Source organism: Lissotriton vulgaris, chromosome 2_1, assembly GCF_964263255.1.
Source record: "Lissotriton vulgaris chromosome 2_1, aLisVul1.2, whole genome shotgun sequence".
Lineage (NCBI taxonomy): Eukaryota > Metazoa > Chordata > Amphibia > Caudata > Salamandridae > Lissotriton > Lissotriton vulgaris.
In genome coordinates this window covers 323,645,744-323,663,741 of record NC_141687.1, presented here as the reverse complement: position 1 = coordinate 323,663,741, position 17,998 = coordinate 323,645,744, and the positions used below count along the sequence as shown (strand labels likewise).

Sequence of the window (17,998 nt, the reverse complement as noted above, 5' to 3'; positions counted from 1 at the left end):
CCCAGTGAAGTAACCAGCTAAGCGAGCTAAATCATAAGAAAAAACGTGAAGGGGCCTGCAGTGCTGTTCAGAGCTACCAGCATCTGAAAAACATAAAATCGTGTGTCTGTCTGTCATGCTGATTTGTCCAACATACTGCTATGTCCTGTGTCCCATAACATGATGGCCGGACCACAGTGGTCATCAAGCACAATAGGGAAACACTTCCCACAAAGGATCAAAACAGACAGCAACCTTCCAAGCACACACCCTACACAGGCTAGAGTTCTACATATGTAGGCAAGCGCTTCAGTGTCCCACATAAGGTATTAAGAGCTAAATAAATGCTGCAAAACAATACAATACAATTAGCACAGACGATTATTAGAATTATTAATAGAAAGTGCCTAATATTTTATTCTGAAAGCCTGCATCTACCATTCTGTAAGATTGCAAGAAATGTCCCTTGATCAGCCCGCATGAGCACCCCTCTAAGGTATCAATATTGAAAATCCATGAGCAGGGCATGTAGCAAACCAGGACAGAGTCCTCTTGAAAGTCCTCCAAGAGCAACCAAAAATGTGTTTTTTTTTAAGTTGAGACTAATAGACAGGGCATGCGCTGTCTATTGAGATGCATATTGTGGCTTGCAACAACATAGAGGGGCTTGGAGCCAGCCCATTCCTTACCAATGTTTGGCTTTCCCAGTCACTCTCATTTCACTGCTTCTTATTCATGCCCCAGCTTATTAACCTTGTGTCTGTTCCCCCACCCCATAGAGCATTGGCTCTACCATGTGCGTGTTTGCCTGGTGTTGTGCTTGATGTCAGGAAACTGCTTTTTCTATTAGAGTAAGCACTCAAAGAGGATGCATGTGCTTTCGAGCTGTCTCCCTTGTATACTTCTCTCCTACCTTATGCTGCTGCCTATCCGTGTGTGATTCTCCCTGCCCCCCTTGCTCTCTATAATTATAAATACACAAAAACCTGGGTGTCTGATAGGAAACAAATATGTTTCAGAAGCCATACATTGTGTTAAGTCAACAAAATTGTCTGACTAAATAACCGGATGGAACTAAATAGAGTTATGGCAATCCAACGCATGTGGCCACCAGCAAAAGTAAGTGAGATCCAAGATCCAGAGATGGATTACCATCAAAATCTTGTAGGTGATCTGATTTTTCTCATCTGGTCATCCACAGGGCTGCTGATGTGTCTCCAGATCAGTGAGACTACTCCCAGGGCCGCCTGGTAGGACTAGGGTCAAACCCACAATCGCCCGTTTGACCATGCGTGGGATCACCAAATGGAACAAAGAGCAGTGCAAAAAAGTGAGGGTGTGAGAAGAATAAAGTTAAACAAGCATTGGAAATGCAATAGGTCTCGCATTAGGAAAGTTTGAGCGATTGGTATTGTAAATGACACTTTTTTTTATTTGTGTTGGTTTTAAAAATAGCAAAATTAATAGCTTTGTCAGTTACAATGTCAATAGTTTTAACTTTCGCAAATGTGACACCTATAGCATTTGTAATGCAATGTGTGTTGTATTTACGTGACTTAGATGTATTGATATTTCAAATAACAATGGCTTTTAATTTTGTAAATAATTAATACTTAAATAAAAGTTATTGTAATTTATAATGGCAATAGCGTAAACGTTTGTAAATAACTTTTGTGAAGATTATGTTCAGTGTATTTTATTGTGACGAAAATCCAAGAACATTGCATTTGCACCTACACACACACAGAACCACACATATAGATGTGGTGATGGTGGATCTGGGGGATGTGGTGGTGGTGGATGTGATGGTGGTGGTGATTGTGGATGTGGTGGTGATTGTGGATGTGGTGGTGATGGTGGTGGATGTGGAGATGGTGGTGGATGTGGTGGATGTGGTGGTGGTGGATGTGGTGGTGGTGGTGGATGTGGTGGTGGTGGATGTGGTGGTGGTGGATGTGGTGGTGGTGCTGGATGTGGATGTTGTGGTGGATGTGGAGGTGGTGGATGTGGAGGTGGTGGATGTGGAGGTGGTGGATGTGGAGGTGGTGGATGTGGTGGTGGTGGATGTGGTGGTGGTGGATGTGGAAGTGGTGGATGTGGAAGTGGTGGATGTGGAAGTGGTGGATGTGGAAGTGGTGGATGTGGAAGTGGTGGATGTGGAAGTGGTGTATGTGGAAGTGGTGGATGTGGAGGTGGTGGATGTGGTGGTGGTGGATGTGGTGGTGGTGGATGTGGTGGTGGTGGATGTGGTGGAGGTGGATGTGGTGGATGTGGTGGTGGTGGTGGATGTGGTGGATGTGGTGGTGGTGGATATGGTGGTGGTGGATGTGGTGGTGGTGGTGGTGGATGTGGTGGATGTGGTGGTGGTGGATGTGGTGGTGGTGGTGGATATGGTGGTGGTATTGGATGTGGTGGTGGTGGTGGATGTGGTGGTGGTGGATGTGGTGGTGGTGGTGGTGGATGTGGTGGATGTGGTGGTGGTGGATGTGGTGGATGTGGCGGTGGTGGATGTGGTGGATGTGGCGGTGGTGGATGTGGTGGTGGGGAGAGAGTGGGCAGGGCTTCAAGTCCATACTCCAATACAGCACACCTTGCATAGCAGTGCATGGGCTGACCAGGCTCGACCTATTAAATGAAATTAGAAGAGAGAAGTACGTTGGGAGTAGATAACAAAGGAGTAAAGGGAAGATAAGTCGGGAGAAAGAATGAGTTACGGAGAAGGAGGGCAACATAATGATTCAAAATTAAAAGTACGGAGGATATGGAATGTGGAGGTGACAGCTGGCAGGAACGAGAGGAAAGTGAGAGATATCTCTTTCTTTATAAATAACTTTTCGAGCTGTGGATAGAAGCATCACAGAATTTGAGTGAACGCGAACGTTGTCCCATTTTTTCAGCTCTTAGAGCGTGCACTCTTTCTCGACATTAAAGCCTTGCGGACCCTAGTGAAAGTTACTTGTTTTGAGTTTCGTTCAAAGCCACTTTGCCACTTTGCCGCTGTCTGCATTGGCTTCACAGTACATATAGCTCAACTTTAACAACTCTGGCTAGTCCCCCAAAAATATGGCTGGTGTGCTGAAGAGTGAAGAAGGTGACGTTGTTCGTGTGCCAGCAGGAGAGGTCCGCAGTTGTGCGTCTCCTCCCTCATCAGCTGGCTCCTGGAGGAGGGTTAGCGGCTCTCGTGATGTCCTCGGGCAAAGGGAGGAGGGTGGGAAGAAGCCGGGGGGAGGGAAGGAAGGGAGAGGAGAGGCGGGAGGTATTTTCAAGCTTTAAACAAGGGGCGGAGCGAGGGGGAGGTGTGCTGGGAGAGAGAGTGGGGAGGGGCGGAGCGGAAAGAGCGTCGTGAGGGGAGAGAGAGTAGGGAGAGGGAGGAGCGTGAAGAGCTGCTCTCGGCAGGCTAGGGAACAGATGCTGCTGGGGAACTGATGAGGGGAGGTGCTGGCGGCTGGGGAGGCAGGGGGGGGAGAGCAAGGGGCAGAGCGGGAACAGCTGCTTGCGGAGCTAAGTAATAGATGTTTACACAAAAAGCCGATTTGATGCTGTGCACGCGCTTTAGGCCATGCCTGAAAGCCACGTGCACTGTATCAAATCGGCTTTTTGGTTAAACTCTGGTTAAAGCCCTATATCCTCCCCAGCTCGATGCGTGCGATCTACGCTCAACGCGTAAATAATAACAACCTGCTGCTTCTAGGGGCGTGAGCTCTACGCTGAACGCGTAAATATTAATAACACCCCCTCCCCCCTAGCCTGCGGCTTTTTGCGCAGGAGTTCTGCGCCGAAAGCGTAATTAATAACGACCCGACTCTCGCGTGAGCTCTACGCTAACGGCGTAGATAAAAACAGACCTGTGGTAGGTGATGCGTGTGTGGAAAATACCCTCAAAAGGACATGTCAGGGGTTGTTTTGTTTAGAGGTGATGACGTAGGTTCCTGTGAGGGATATTGTGAAGATAAACAAAACTGCACCGAGTGTCCGTGTTTACCTTAAAGCCAAACTGCACTGCGTAGTCAATACTTCTACCTTAGAAAGAACTGGCCTTTATATACAATATGTGTACGTGAACAAAACTGTACTACTTAAACTGGGTGCTGAAGTTAAACGGCACGTCGTGTTTACCTTAAAACAAAGCTGCATTAAGTACACTAATGGGCTTATTTACAAGAACCTTACGCCACTGGTACGTCACTTTTTCCCATATTAAATGTGACGCACCGCCGGCGCGAGGGGCTTGTAAATAAGCCCCTAAGTGTGTACCTACCTAACGTTTACTTTAAAACAAAACTGCATGCATCAACCAATTGTTTCCCCTACACTAAGCATCTACATTAACACCAAACGCGCGTTGCATGTACTAGGCCTTAAACCCAAACAGCACAGTGTATACTTTGTATTTACATCACAACTGCGCTGCGAGTGCTGTGCATCTTAGACCCAAACTGCGCTGGAGGGACTAGTTTATCTTTAAACAAAACTGCCCCGCATTTACTACACGTTTACCTTAAACACAGACTGAAACGCATATGCCTTGTTTAACATTTAAATCAGCACTGTGCCGCACATACTAGTGTTTACCTTTGTATCACGTCTTGTTATATGCATAAATCAGCCCTGGGAGCACCCTAGTGGCAATCTAGTTCCTCGGCACCATCCTAACTAAGCAGCTCCAGAGTGCTTAGAAAGGTGGGTTCAGGTTTAAGATTTTTCACAAATCGCAAAGCTCTGATGGCCAAGTGGGGTGAGCCATGAAGGTGTTTACTTCCGGCCTTCAAGCTGTTTTAGGTCCTTTCTGTAGTACCACTGATTTGAGACAGCAGGAGAGAGACAGACAATCTCTGGGCAGTCGAGGTCACCCCAGAGTTGAGGAACACGCAGAAGCTGTGTGTACGTGATCACAGTGCAAACATGTGGTCTCCATCGACCGACCAGTGCAAAACACAACTATTCCACTGATCTAGCAAGGCAAATGTCAATTGTACAGATGCCTGTCTCTTTGTTCTTGTGTTGGTGCAAATGCAATTTTAAATTGCACTACTTCTTTGCACATTCTGTGTGCCCCCTTACATGCAAAGAAAGGAATCAAACATTTTTTGCACAATTCCACATTTCCACATTATATGAGAGGAATTGCGTCAACTCAAGACACAAATAAAGGCAAGGAATCTTAAAAAGCTTGCAAAAAAATCGAGCATGCATTTTTTGCTAATATATTGTTTAATGTGTGTAAGTGATTTTAACAAAAACGCAACCGTAAATAAGCCTTATTGAAAATGCAGAAAAATTAAACATTTTTTTATTCTTATATACGGGGAATGAAACAAAGGGTCTCCAGTCGTTTCCCATTGGAAAAGTCAAGAAAACGCACATTTGCTCAATTTTATATTAGGTAAGCACAACAAAGTAGAGCAAAATGGCATTGCTTCAATGTTGTCCTTATGCAAGCTTATAAGTAATATGAGCCAGGAAAGGTTCCACGCGAAAATAGTCTGTTTCTTTCGCTCGGAGAAATAGATCCAAACTTGACATGATGTAATTTTCCTATAGCTCCAGATACTGTGGCATGCGTAAAGTTTTGCACCAGTATACACTATGGAGAAAGTTAATTTTGCACCATTGTGCCACTTTTGCAACTTAGTTCATTTAATTGAAGTCGTGTTCTATTAAGGTTTTCACTTATTCCAACATATGAGCAAAATGATTCCCCATTTCTTTAATTAAAGGAACCTGGCAGAAAAATAAACTCAACTTTTTAAATGTGAAGTATTAAAGTCGTTTCGAGGCACATCTTCCTACCGTTATTTCTATACCACACAGTGAGAACATGATTCAAAACCAAAGCGCACTCCTTTTGCGAAAATTAAATCTGTATGGGATAAACCTTGTTTCAAAACACATTGTATGCAATCGACTGTGTCGCGCAAAGAGCCCACTTACCACCCCAAAACTAATTCAAGGCGCTGTACGATTTTACAGAACATATCAAATTCACATTACCTAATGGTGAAATTAACATGTTATTTACTTAGCTGATCCGGAGGTGTGCTGGGAGAGAGAGTGGGGAGGGGGCGGAGCGGGAAGAGCGTCGTGAGGGAAGAGAGAGTAGAGAGAGGGCGGAGCGTGAAGAGCTGCTCTCGGCAGGCTGGGGAACAGATGCTGCTGGGGAACTGATGAGGGGAGGTGCTGGCGGCTGGGGAGGCAGGGGGCGGAGAGCAAGGGGCGGAGCGGGAAGAGCTGCTGGCGGAGCTAAGTAACAGATGTTTACACAAAAAGCCGATTTGATGCTGTGTACGCGCTTTAGGCCACGCCTGAAAGCCACGTGCACTGTATCAAATCGGCTTTTTGGTTAAACGCTGGTTAAAGCCCTATATCCTCGCAAGCTCGATGCGTGCGCATCGAATAGCGAGACCTAAAAAGAATAGAAATCTCACAGCAATGGAACTTTAATAACCGTGAGTTTCTTTCTGTTTAAAAAACAGTACAGCACAAAACCGCAGTGTAAACAAATAACTGCTTAGGGGCCAAAATAGACAGGGCACGCGCTGTCTGTTGAGATGCATATTGTGGCTTGCAACAACATAGAGGGGCTTGGAGCCAGCCCATTCCTTACCAATGTTTGGCTTTCCCAGTCACTCTCATTTCACTGCTTCTTATTCATGTCCCAGCTTATTAACCTTGTGTCTGTTCCCCCACCCCATAGAGCATTGCCTCTACCATGTGCGTGTTTGCCTGGTGTTGTGCTTGATGTCAGGAAACTGCTTTTTCTATTTGAGTAAGCACTCAAAGAGACTGCATGTGCTTTCGAGCTGTCTCCCTTGCATACTTCTCTCCTACCTTATGCTGCTGCCTATCCGTGTGTTATTCTCCCTGCCCCCCCTTGCTCTCTAACATGTGCTTCTCTGTGTTGCATCCACCCCTCTGCCCTCTCCCTGTGTTGCTTCCTTGCCCCCCGTCCTCGACTGTGTTGCTTCCATGTCTACTGCCCTCCCCTCATTGCTTCCATGTCCCTTGCCCTCCATGTGTTGTTCTGTGTTACTCCTCCCACCCCTTTGTTGCTTTCGACCCCTGTTTGTTTGCCACATTCGCTTCTCAACTCCACTGTTGCTTCCAGTCGCCCATGCCCGGTTAAAATATATATATATATATATATATTACCTACTGGCGGTCGCCAGTAGGTAGTTATAGTTAGGATTATTTTCAATAGGAAAATTGCAACATTCTATTGGGAATAACTTTGGCGCCGGTTGAGGAATCTGCCTGAAAGTTTCCTCAAATTTGCCTTGCGGCGCTCCGCTCCTTCTCTGAAAGTTTGGGGGGGGGATTCGTCAAGCCGGGGCCGAGATAAAAGGAGGGTCCCAAAACGTGTTTTCCCCATGTTAATTTCCATAGGGCGGTCAAACTCAATTTTAGCCCGAACGGCTGAATGGATTTCCACCAAACTTGGCAAAATTGTAGGGACTGGTAGCCCGATGTGCCTTTGCTATGTCTCAAGATATGTGCTCCAGTGGATTTTGAGTAATTTAGGTTAAAAAAAATATATATATATCTATAAGCGCGCTCCGGTACGCGCACCGGGGTGCTAATCAGCGCACTACACGAGTTCGCGTGCGGAAACCTGATTGGCTCTCGGGTGTCTGTCAACATTCCAAACAGTCCGGAGCGGCCGCCATCTTGTGTCTCGGTAGGATAGAGACACAAGAGGTGGCAAAAACAAAGAGGGGAATGACCAAAAGGGGGCAGGATAGACCTCCCTGACTCCCTAGGTTTGATGTGGGGGCCATAAAAGGGCCCCACGGGGCAAAAAAAAATGTTGGTTTTTTTTCCGATTTGCGCGGGGGGAGCGCCCGGTACGGGCACCGGGGAGCGGACCGGGGAGCGTACCATGGAGGAAAAAGAATGACAGAGTTTTTTTTAAATGTAGCCTTTTTTTATAAACTGGAGGTAGTTCTGAAAAGAACTGTTTTTTTTTCTTCTTTTTGTTGTTTAATGTTTTTTAATTGTTTTTTTGAACATTTTTTACTTTTTTTGGCTTTTCTGAACAGTTTTATATTTTTTTGTATTTTTTATGGGGAGAAACAAAAAACTGGGAATTATAAACGGCTCAACTGGAGAAAAAAAAACAGGAAAAAAATTAGGGTTTCTTCGGGCAATTGTGGTTATCACCAGAAATGTTGATAAGGGTAATACTCTTCTCACCATAAGTAATTGTTTTGCCACAATATATGCAAACGAATTTAAAATCATCAAACTTAGTTTGTATATTTGGAACCATCTGACTTGCCTCTGGACCCGATGGAGTGGGTTCCTTGGTTGTTGAGTTGTTGAGGTGCTGGCAGACGATTGTGGAAGGTTTCTGCACAGTTCTCTCACCTCTGCTGCAGAATAGTTATTGGGGTGCAATCGTTGCATGTGCCGAATCATTGTGTGATTTCCAAATTAATATTTTTTTGCAGGGTTCCCCCTGGATAGTAAGTACAGCGCCACAGATGAGACAAGTAACCTTTGCAGCGTTTACCTTCTTTGCACCCCTTGGGATTTCAAAAAACTCCCATATAAAGTGCTCCTTAGGTTTATATGGGGCATTGTCTTCAGGCAGGAAATGCCTTCTCTGCCTTCTCTCCTCCTCCTCCTCTTCTTCTTGACCACCAATGTGATGTTGTGGTGGTCCTTGTGGTGGTGGTGGTGCAGATGCTCCAGCTGCTGCTGCTACTGTAGCCATTTCTCTAACAATAGAAGCAGGTCTTCCTCACTCAAACAACAAAGTGAGAATGAGGAAAAAAGGTGGGGGCTTTCATCATTTGGAAACGAAAAGTCTTTTGAACCAATGAAAAGTGTTATTTTCAGGTCACATGACCTGACGCGCTTACGCTACGCGCCCCGGGGCGTGCCCGGGGGCACGTAGCGTAAGCGCATCAGGGCGCGCCTTGGTGCGCTTACGTAGCGCGATCGTATGTGCTCCGGCGCTTCCGGTTGCGCTTACGCCGTGCGTCATAACACGCATCACGCGGCTACGCGATACGTCACGATGATGTTTTCGTTCGTGGCAATAGCGCTAACGGGGGGCTCACCGGTACCCGAACCGGGGCGCGGCAAAACTGCGCTTACCTGTAAGCGCATCGGTACACGCCCCGGGTGCGCTCCGGGGCAAAAAAAATTAAAAAATATACATATATACATAAAAATAATAGTATTACATAAATATACAATATAAAATTCATTATAAAAAATATTACATTTCATACCGAAAGAGATTTGCTATTAAAAAACCTTTGAAATTCACTGAAAAACCATAGGTTTCACACCAGTTATAGTTAGGAATTAGCATTTAAAAACCTATTAAATTCACTGAAAAAACCATAGGTTTCACACCAGTTATAGTTAGCTGGAAATTTTACTGACATAAAACCATTGAAATTCCCAGGTTATAGTTAGTTGGACTCACTATAACTTGCGCGTGCAATGCACTGCTGATGACGTCACATATTACATCACTTATGACAAGGTCAGTGACATCACTCATGACATCGCAAGCAATGGAGGACATAGAAGAAATGTCACAACAATATAGTAAGAGAGGATACCCAGAACAGGTACTGATAGAAGCCAAACAAAAAGCCACACAAAAAACACGAGAAGTCTTACTACAGAGGGTTCAGAAAACTCCTACCAGGAGAGAAGTCTGTGTGCTGAAACAATCGACGCTCACATCAAAAATCAAAAAATTTATTTTGAGGAGGTGGGAGTTAATAGAACAGGAGGAAGACTTCAGAACAGTATTTGTTGACAAACCGATATTTGCATTATCAAGATCGAAAAATTTAAAAGAATTACTGAAACAAAAAGATATGAACATTTGGAAAGAAAAAGCCAAAGGAATGTGCAAATGTTTCAATTGTGGACATTGTGGAAACGTACAGGTGGGAGACACTTTTGCACATCCACATACAGGAAAACAAATAAAACTTAGACACACCTCTGATTGTAACACCAGTTCTGTAATATACGCCATTAAATGTCCGTGCGGCCTAGTTTATGTAGGCCGCACTACAAGAAAGAATAAGATAAGGATTACAGAACATAAATCTAACATAAGGTTGAGTCAGGAGAAGTCAAGTTTGGCGCAACATTGGAAAGAGAGACAACACACTATTCCCCGGCTAAGATTTACTGTACTAGAGCAGGTGTTGGTTGAACCCCATGTGGATCCCAACATTAGAATAGCTCAGAGAGAGACATTTTGGATGAGATATTTAAATACCGTAAAACCTGGTGGACTCAATGACAAAATCGAATTTGCGTGTTTTTTATAACAATATATGCATAGTAATACAGTAGTTTGATAATAATATCTGTGGTAACATGTTCAGTTGTAAATACAGGATTGGGCTCATACCGAAGTGCCATCAACGTTTGAGTACACAGTGAATTTACAGTTGTGTTTCCATTTTTCCAAATCGAGATTATTTTGATTGTATTCCATTTATGTTGTCCTTTTAGTGTGGGCAATTGAAGACAATTTAAACATTGCATACTATACAGCGTAGGATTAGTTGAGGAGCACTAGAAACCCCAGTGGTTCACATTGAGTCGGAATGGTCCTCTTTCTATAACCATTGATGGGTGCCGCGTGTAACCCACATAACATTGCCTTTCATATATAATGTTTATTATTGTTCGCCACATTATCGTACATTTTTGTACGATTCGATTCGATTAGTCTTTATTTCGAATGGTAAAAATTCATAAAAGACAATACACAATCATATACACTATAAAATTCACTAGCAATCCCTTGTACTAAAAAAGCACAAGCATGACAGTATACATAAAATACATCAAAATGGAACGATCAATGCAAGGGTGCGTTCAGTTTCTTAATTCGAATCAGCCAAGACCATCCCAGGAATCTTGCAACACAAATCACCACTATTTCAGATCTTATTACTTGCATTTTCCTAAGTGCATCACGAGAACCACTACAATTCAGGGATGCACAGATGGGTTTTAGCCACTTATTCCTAGGATCACGATAAACAGGGCAACCAAAGAAGAAATGACCAATGCTTTCTTCCTGGTCCAAACACCAAGGACATTTGCTTCCTGACTTCGAATCCCATTTAGCAGTAAAGGAGTTGACTGGCAAGGTGCCAGTACGAAACTGATGATAAAGCTTACGATCTAACACCTTGGGTATCAAATCCCAATACTGCTCTAGTGCAGGAGTGACCTTGTGCGACAGAAATATTCCTGTTAGATTAGTGTCCAGGGATTGGGATACCAAAATAGATTTTTTCCATGCCCAAAAAAGAGCTTTAAACTCAGATTTGGATGGAAATGTGGACCCCCCTGGATTTGACCAGAGCTCTGGAAGGCCCATCATATGTAGGGTGATTCTAACTTCCCTAAACCAGTGTAGTTTTTGCGCGCCCCATAGTGATTTAACCTCGTCCAGTTCCCGGGCAAAGAGACTAAGCTCGGGAGTGGACCAAAGGCGACGCCAGAGTGACACTATACGATACTGGGCCAGATCATTAATTGGTCTACAACCTAGGTCTAGTAACAAAGGTTTTATAGGTGCAGACTGTGGAAGACCAACCAGGTTCCGTAGGAACCTATTTTGTGCCACAGCCAAACCTGATAGGTCTTTATGACCCCAGACTTCGGCTCCATATAGGGTTGCGGAAAGGACTTTTGCCTCATAGATCTTAAGGGCGGGGGTGATACGTTTTGTAAACGAGTTCTTTTGCTCAAGAACCAAACAACCGGCCAGCCTATTAAATTTTAATTTAGATGTCTCCAGTTGGGAGTTCCAATCAAGATGCTGATCAAGAGTCACACCAAGATAAGTCATAACTTTGACCTGCTCAAGTTGGACCCCGTTTAGAGACACCGTACAGGTTGGGGGGGTTTTCTTACAAAAGACCATAAATTTGGTCTTTTCAACATTTATTTGTAGGTCGTTTGCATTACAAAACTCCGAAAATCTATTCAGGGCAACCTGGAGCCCTCCTCTTGTTTTAGAAAGAAGGAGGGTGTCGTCAGCAAATATAAGCATAGGATATTTGCGACCACCCAACATTGGTGCATCGGACTGGATATTGTTAAAATAATCGATGACCTGATTAATAAACAAGAGGAACAGGGTGGGTGCCAGGACACAACCTTGTCGCACCCCACGTTGTACAGGGAAACACTCTGTTACCTGGCCCTGGCTGCCCCATCTTACCTGGGCGAAATTATCCTCGTGTAAGCGCTGAACGAAACTCAAAAGCTCTAAGGGAAGACCCATTGATCTAAGAGCTTCCCATAGCTTCTTCCTTGGAACTAAGTCAAAAGCCGACTTAAGGTCGACAAACGCGGCGTAAATTACGCCACCACCCAGCAAGACCACTTTCCAGAAAAGAAGTGAGAACCGCAGAACCTGGTCAATAGTACTAATGCCAAACCTGAATCCTGCCTGCATAGGAGAAAGTATGTTATTGGTGTCGATCCATTCCTGGATTCTTACTAAAATCATCCTAGACACAATCTTCTGAAGTGCATCGATCAGACTGATTGGCCGATAATTATTTGGGATGGAGCGATCACCCTTCTTATATACTGGCAGGATTTCCGCACCTTTCCAGGATTTTGGGATCTCTGCGCCTGCGGCTATGTAATTAGCCAATTGCGTGATATAAGGGACCCATAAACCAGGATTTAGCTTAAAAAGATCAGCGGGAATGACATCGAGGCCAGGGGCTTTTCCCGACTGGACTGACTCCAAGGCTTGTGAGGCATCAGTTTCCAGAAAGATAAGTCTATCTCCTGGCAAATATAGAGGACTCTGTGGGATGGTTGCTATTGTGTGATCTAGGGCTATATTTGGGTCATTAAATTGTGCTGCAAAGAATTTAACCCAAGATTGCGCTGACACGTGATTATTGGGTGTTTGGGCGACTGAAGCCCTTCCCCTCCTCACAATCAGCCAAAATTCAGTTGGATTGGAGGACTCACAGGCCCTAAGAAGAGCGAGCCAGTAAGAGTCGTCCCAATCCCTCTTGGCCACCCAAAGAGTTTGTTTATAACGCTGCCTAGCAACCCTAATATCTGCGGTGTTCCTAGCCTTGACAGCCTCTATTAGGCTGCTATGAGCTACTCTGCAGCTCTTGTCATACCATTTTTTGTGCGCCTTAATGGGGGCGGCTTTAGAGGGCTTAGTAAGGAGGTTTTTTAAACTCATAAAACACTCCTCATGGAGATTGATAAAGGCTGGGTCAACTGCACCAAAAGAGGATAGTGATGGCATCTTACTCCTCGTGCTCCTGACCTTCTCCTCTAACTCGGCAATAAGCGCTGGATCATCCAACACTCTGGTCCACTTTACGCGTCGTCTATTGTCACACAGGACCACGTCAGATGTCAGGCAATTAGTTCCACAGGCTTGCTCACCCAGGCCGGTGACCAAAATCTCGAGTGAGAGAGGATTATGGTCACTCTCTGGACGGGGCTCTACCACCATATCGCGCACAATCGACCAAAATTCAATATTGATCAAAATGTAGTCGATACGGCTGGAGCTTAAGCCATTGTCAAAAGTATGTGTCCCTAATCTATCAGAGCGCGTGCGCCCATTGACAGCCCGAAGGCCCCGTTCCAAACAGAGGCCCAGCCAATGAAGTGCTGCCTCAGTACCCCTGACTCCCTTAGAGATAGTTAACGGAGGAATATTCCAAGCTGTGTCCTCCTCAGCGCCCACGTCCTCAGCCAAAGTAAGTATAGGCTCAAAGGAGGAATTCAAATCGCCCGCTACCATAACGATCTTATCGGCAGTGAGGTTCTTCAGTGCCAGGTCAAGGTGGGATGTGACAGTTTGTTTCCTCCCACCCTGGCAGCCACGAGCATAAACATTAACCAAAAAGAGATCGATGGCATTAACCTTGCTCAAGGTGATACACAGAAGGTCCAGGCTCTCTACCAAGGTTTCCTTGCCATAAAAGCCCAGATTATTTTTAATCCAGATGGTTAATCCACCTGAGGCCCTACCCTTAATACTCGGAGTGGCGGGTTTTGAGAAATTAAGGTAACCCACCCTATATAAGGGGACTGTTGACCAAGTTTCCTGGAAGATAATGATATCATACAGGTCGATAAAGTTAGTCCAATCATCATTATCCAGGCGTCCCCTTAGCCCTGCAATGTTCCATGATACCACTCTCAATGGGTTATCCATACCGTTTACTAGGTGGATGGAAGCCAGTCCCTGCGCGTCAACCCCAGACATAGCCGGAACAACGCTAGGGTCTGGCGGTGAATACAGGTTTCCAGACATAATGGGTCCACAACTTAACGAGGTTAGAATGGTGGGTTGAGCTACCTCCCTAGTATAGGGAGAATTCGTCAAATTTCTGGAAGAAGTTGGACTTACACCAGATTTTACGGGGGTGGTAAATGAGCCTGTATCCTGAGTAAGCGGGAGGTTATTTAATGGCGATATGTCGACCGACCCCCCATGTCAGTCGACGTCCTCCAGACAACCAAACCTATTTGATATCGGTACCCCCTGCCACCAATTGTGCTGGGTGTACCCATCAGCCACATAAGCTGGCTGTCTAGGGTGCTGAACATTTGACCATAGAGTGTTCTTCATAGGTTGATGTCTAGGAGGGTAGAAAAAAGTAAGGGGCCTCACGACAATGGTGGAATTAGCTCCATGGGAAGGCCATGTACAGAGATGCTGGGCTGAGTGAGGGTCGGCAAAGGATACCACAACACAGTCACCCGCTATAGACTTATGCGTGGGGCCTATCCAAGGCACTCTCCGTACCATTAGGACACTACTTCTATGCTGACCAGGGAGCTGGGCATTAGTATTAAGCCAGTGAATGACCTTGTTTTTTAGGGAAAGATCATTCTCCTGGGAATGAGGGTCCAATTCAGGAACACCAGCTAAAATGATGACATAGGACCCTACTTCAGGGGGAAGGTCAATAAACCCTCCACGAAAGTTAGAGCGGGTAGCCTGTCGAGGTAGATGTTTCGTACGTTCTGGCCTTGAATGTTGGTGAGCTACTACTCTTGGGACAGGATTCTGTCTAATGGCTGATTTTTGCAAAAGAGGAGATAAAGGGACAACTAAACTAGGGGTAGGTACTGCAGGATTGGGAATAATGGTGCGGGGCTTAGGTGTTGGTTTTGATACTAACTCGGTCACAGGATTACTTACAGGTGCATGTGGGAGAGATGGTATGGTTACAGGTGCCTTAGGTTGGAGATCAGGGTCAGTTACACATGGAAGCTTAGCTTCCATGCTTTTTAGGCTTAAACTAGCCAGGGTGACTATTGTCCTGTCCATTTCCAACAGATTGTTCTCTATGCGGGAGAGTCTTAATTCCAAAGGGGATAGTAATTGCTTAAGCGTACCCCAAACTAACTTGAGGAATTCTTCATCCCCCTCCCTTCCTTTCACGGGACAGCTCTCCCGACACTCTGGATTAACCACACTTTTCAACTCTGGAGAGATGACAAGGATGGTATCTTCCACCAGGCTAGGAGAACTGGGAACGTGTTCCCCCCCCATACCGCTAGGAGCTATATTCTGGCTATCAACTTTCGCCCCAAGAGAGCCCATGGTACGTCTGTGGTTAAAAAACTGTGATCTTGCCATTTTGGCTTTCTTTCGTGCATAAATGGACCTCGCTAAACATTTCTTTTTAAGGGTTGCTGCTTTCTTAGCACTACCCGATTTGGTAACTAGGTTAGTTTTAGAAAAGAAAGAAGAAATAGTGCCTATGCCTTTAATTAGTGGGGCAAGGGTTTTGCTTTGCTGCACTGAATGTGGAGTGGGGATGGGGGGGGAATTTATTAGGGTTGATGGCGGTGCGGGATGAATAGCTGCCGTTGTTACTATTAAGGGCCGAGGAGCTATGGTACGATCAGGAGTACGGGCAGATGCGATATTTCCCAAGGATGATTTTTTTGTGTTGGCAATATGTTCTGACAGCCTTCTTGCAGCATCAAGTTCTAGGGAGACCTTGTGCTGCATTTTGCTAATTTCTTCGTCAATGGCCAAATTGGTCTTGACCAAGAAATCATCCAAGGTTCGATTACAGTTGCTAGCAGCCATGAGGGTTTTGCTCCGACTACCCCGTGAGCACATATTACAGAATACAAGTGGATAAATAACAATACAAACAACAATAAAACTGTAAAGTGTACCAACAAGGGGGGGTGGCCCAGCCCAGTCCTCTTAGTCCTCGAACGGCCTCAAACGGCCCGCTCTTTGCCCGGTCTTCGCCCCGGGCTGCGTCCCGCGCTGCGGGAATGAAGGGACAATAAGTAAGTGGACAGGTAAGACAAGGGGGCGTGGCAGCAGGGAGAGCGGACCGGATGTCAATCAAAGGTCTCGCAGGGGCTCCTGGGCAATGGAGTCCCCTGCACGCTCGCAGCCCCGCTGACCGCACTCACCCGGTGGCCGGTGTCCAAGACAGCGAAGCGGCACCCGCGGAGCGGGTGCGGCGAGTCGTCCTGCTGGGTCCTGAAGGGTACAAGGAATACCACAGGGTCAGCGTCCAACAAATCCTCCAAAGTGCCTCTGTGCAGATAAATGCGTCCCGCAGGTGAAGAGAGAAAGAGGGTTTTTAAAACAGCCAGGGGCGGGGGGCGGCAGCAGGGAGAGCGGACCGGATGTCAATCAAAGGTCTCGCAGGGGCTCCTGGGCAATGGAGTCCCCTGCACGCTCGCAGCCCCGCTGACCGCACTCACCCGGTGGCCGGTGTCCAAGACAGCGAAGCGGCACCCGCGGAGCGGGTGCGGCGAGTCGTCCTGCTGGGTCCTGAAGGGTACAAGGAATACCACAGGGTCAGCGTCCAACAAATCCTCCAAAGTGCCTCTGTGCAGATAAATGCGTCCCGCAGGTGAAGAGAGAAAGAGGGTTTTTAAAACAGCCAGGGGCGGGGGGCGGCAGCAGGGAGAGCGGACCGGATGTCAATCAAAGGTCTCGCAGGGGCTCCTGGGCAATGGAGTCCCCTGCACGCTCGCAGCCCCGCTGACCGCACTCACCCGGTGGCCGGTGTCCAAGACAGCGAAGCGGCACCCGCGGAGCGGGTGCGGCGAGTCGTCCTGCTGGGTCCTGAAGGGTACAAGGAATACCACAGGGTCAGCGTCCAACAAATCCTCCAAAGTGCCTCTGTGCAGATAAATGCGACATTTTTGTACATTTTGGAAGATTTTCGCTCGTAAATAAGTAGCCTAACAGCGGGCTTTTGAAAATCATTACGAACTAGTAGGGGGCGGGGACACCTGTCCTTTTTTGATGTCGGGTTTAAGTAGATCCCGGCTAGGTACGCGGCCACATGGCGGTGTTAGTGTTGTTGGAGTGAGCGAGGTGACCAGGGCGTGTGGAGCGGAAGGAAGGTAGACGGTAAACGTTATAACACACAATATACCGGACTTCTGAGTACTCTCGATGAAAAGGCTGTAGAGAGTATTAGACATCTCTATCTAAATTGCGGGTTTTCCTTTGTGTTCTCAGAAATCAGAACAGTGTATACAGGAGGCTCAAGTTAAATACCAAGAGAGTTAGAAGTAAGTGAAACGCTAATAAAACATTATAACGGAAGATGGTTGGAGAAAGTGTGGACTTACGTTAGTTTTAATTTTGGTTCATAGGATAAACGGCTCGATTCACAACATTGGAAAGAAGTACTCGTGCCCGATTTGAGGGTATGTTCCTTCCCTTTATTTAATTTTAATTTTAATTTGACTTTTGCTAATGCAGGGGTCAGAGTACTCATATTATATACGTTGATTACACTTGGTTGACCTCAATAGCATGTATAGGGAATACCACAGTAGAAACAAGTATATTGCTTGGATAGCTGGTATGGTTGGATTTAGCAGTACCTTTAATGACATAATGTACCTTTGTTTCATGATTAAATGTTAGCATGTGATTATACAAGGATAAATTGACATTATGGTTGAAAAAATTATTATTATTTATCTATACAGTTATTCCCCTGACGAAGATGCACATGCATCGAAA

General features: G+C 45.8%; 1 protein-coding gene across 1 annotated transcript in view; it reads right to left on the bottom strand.

Annotated features, from left to right (window-relative positions):
* LOC147730267 (uncharacterized) overlaps positions 1 to 17,998 on the bottom strand; it is a 545,933-nt gene that overhangs the window by 119,422 nt on the left and 408,513 nt on the right. The gene's annotated exons all lie outside the window — the stretch shown is intronic.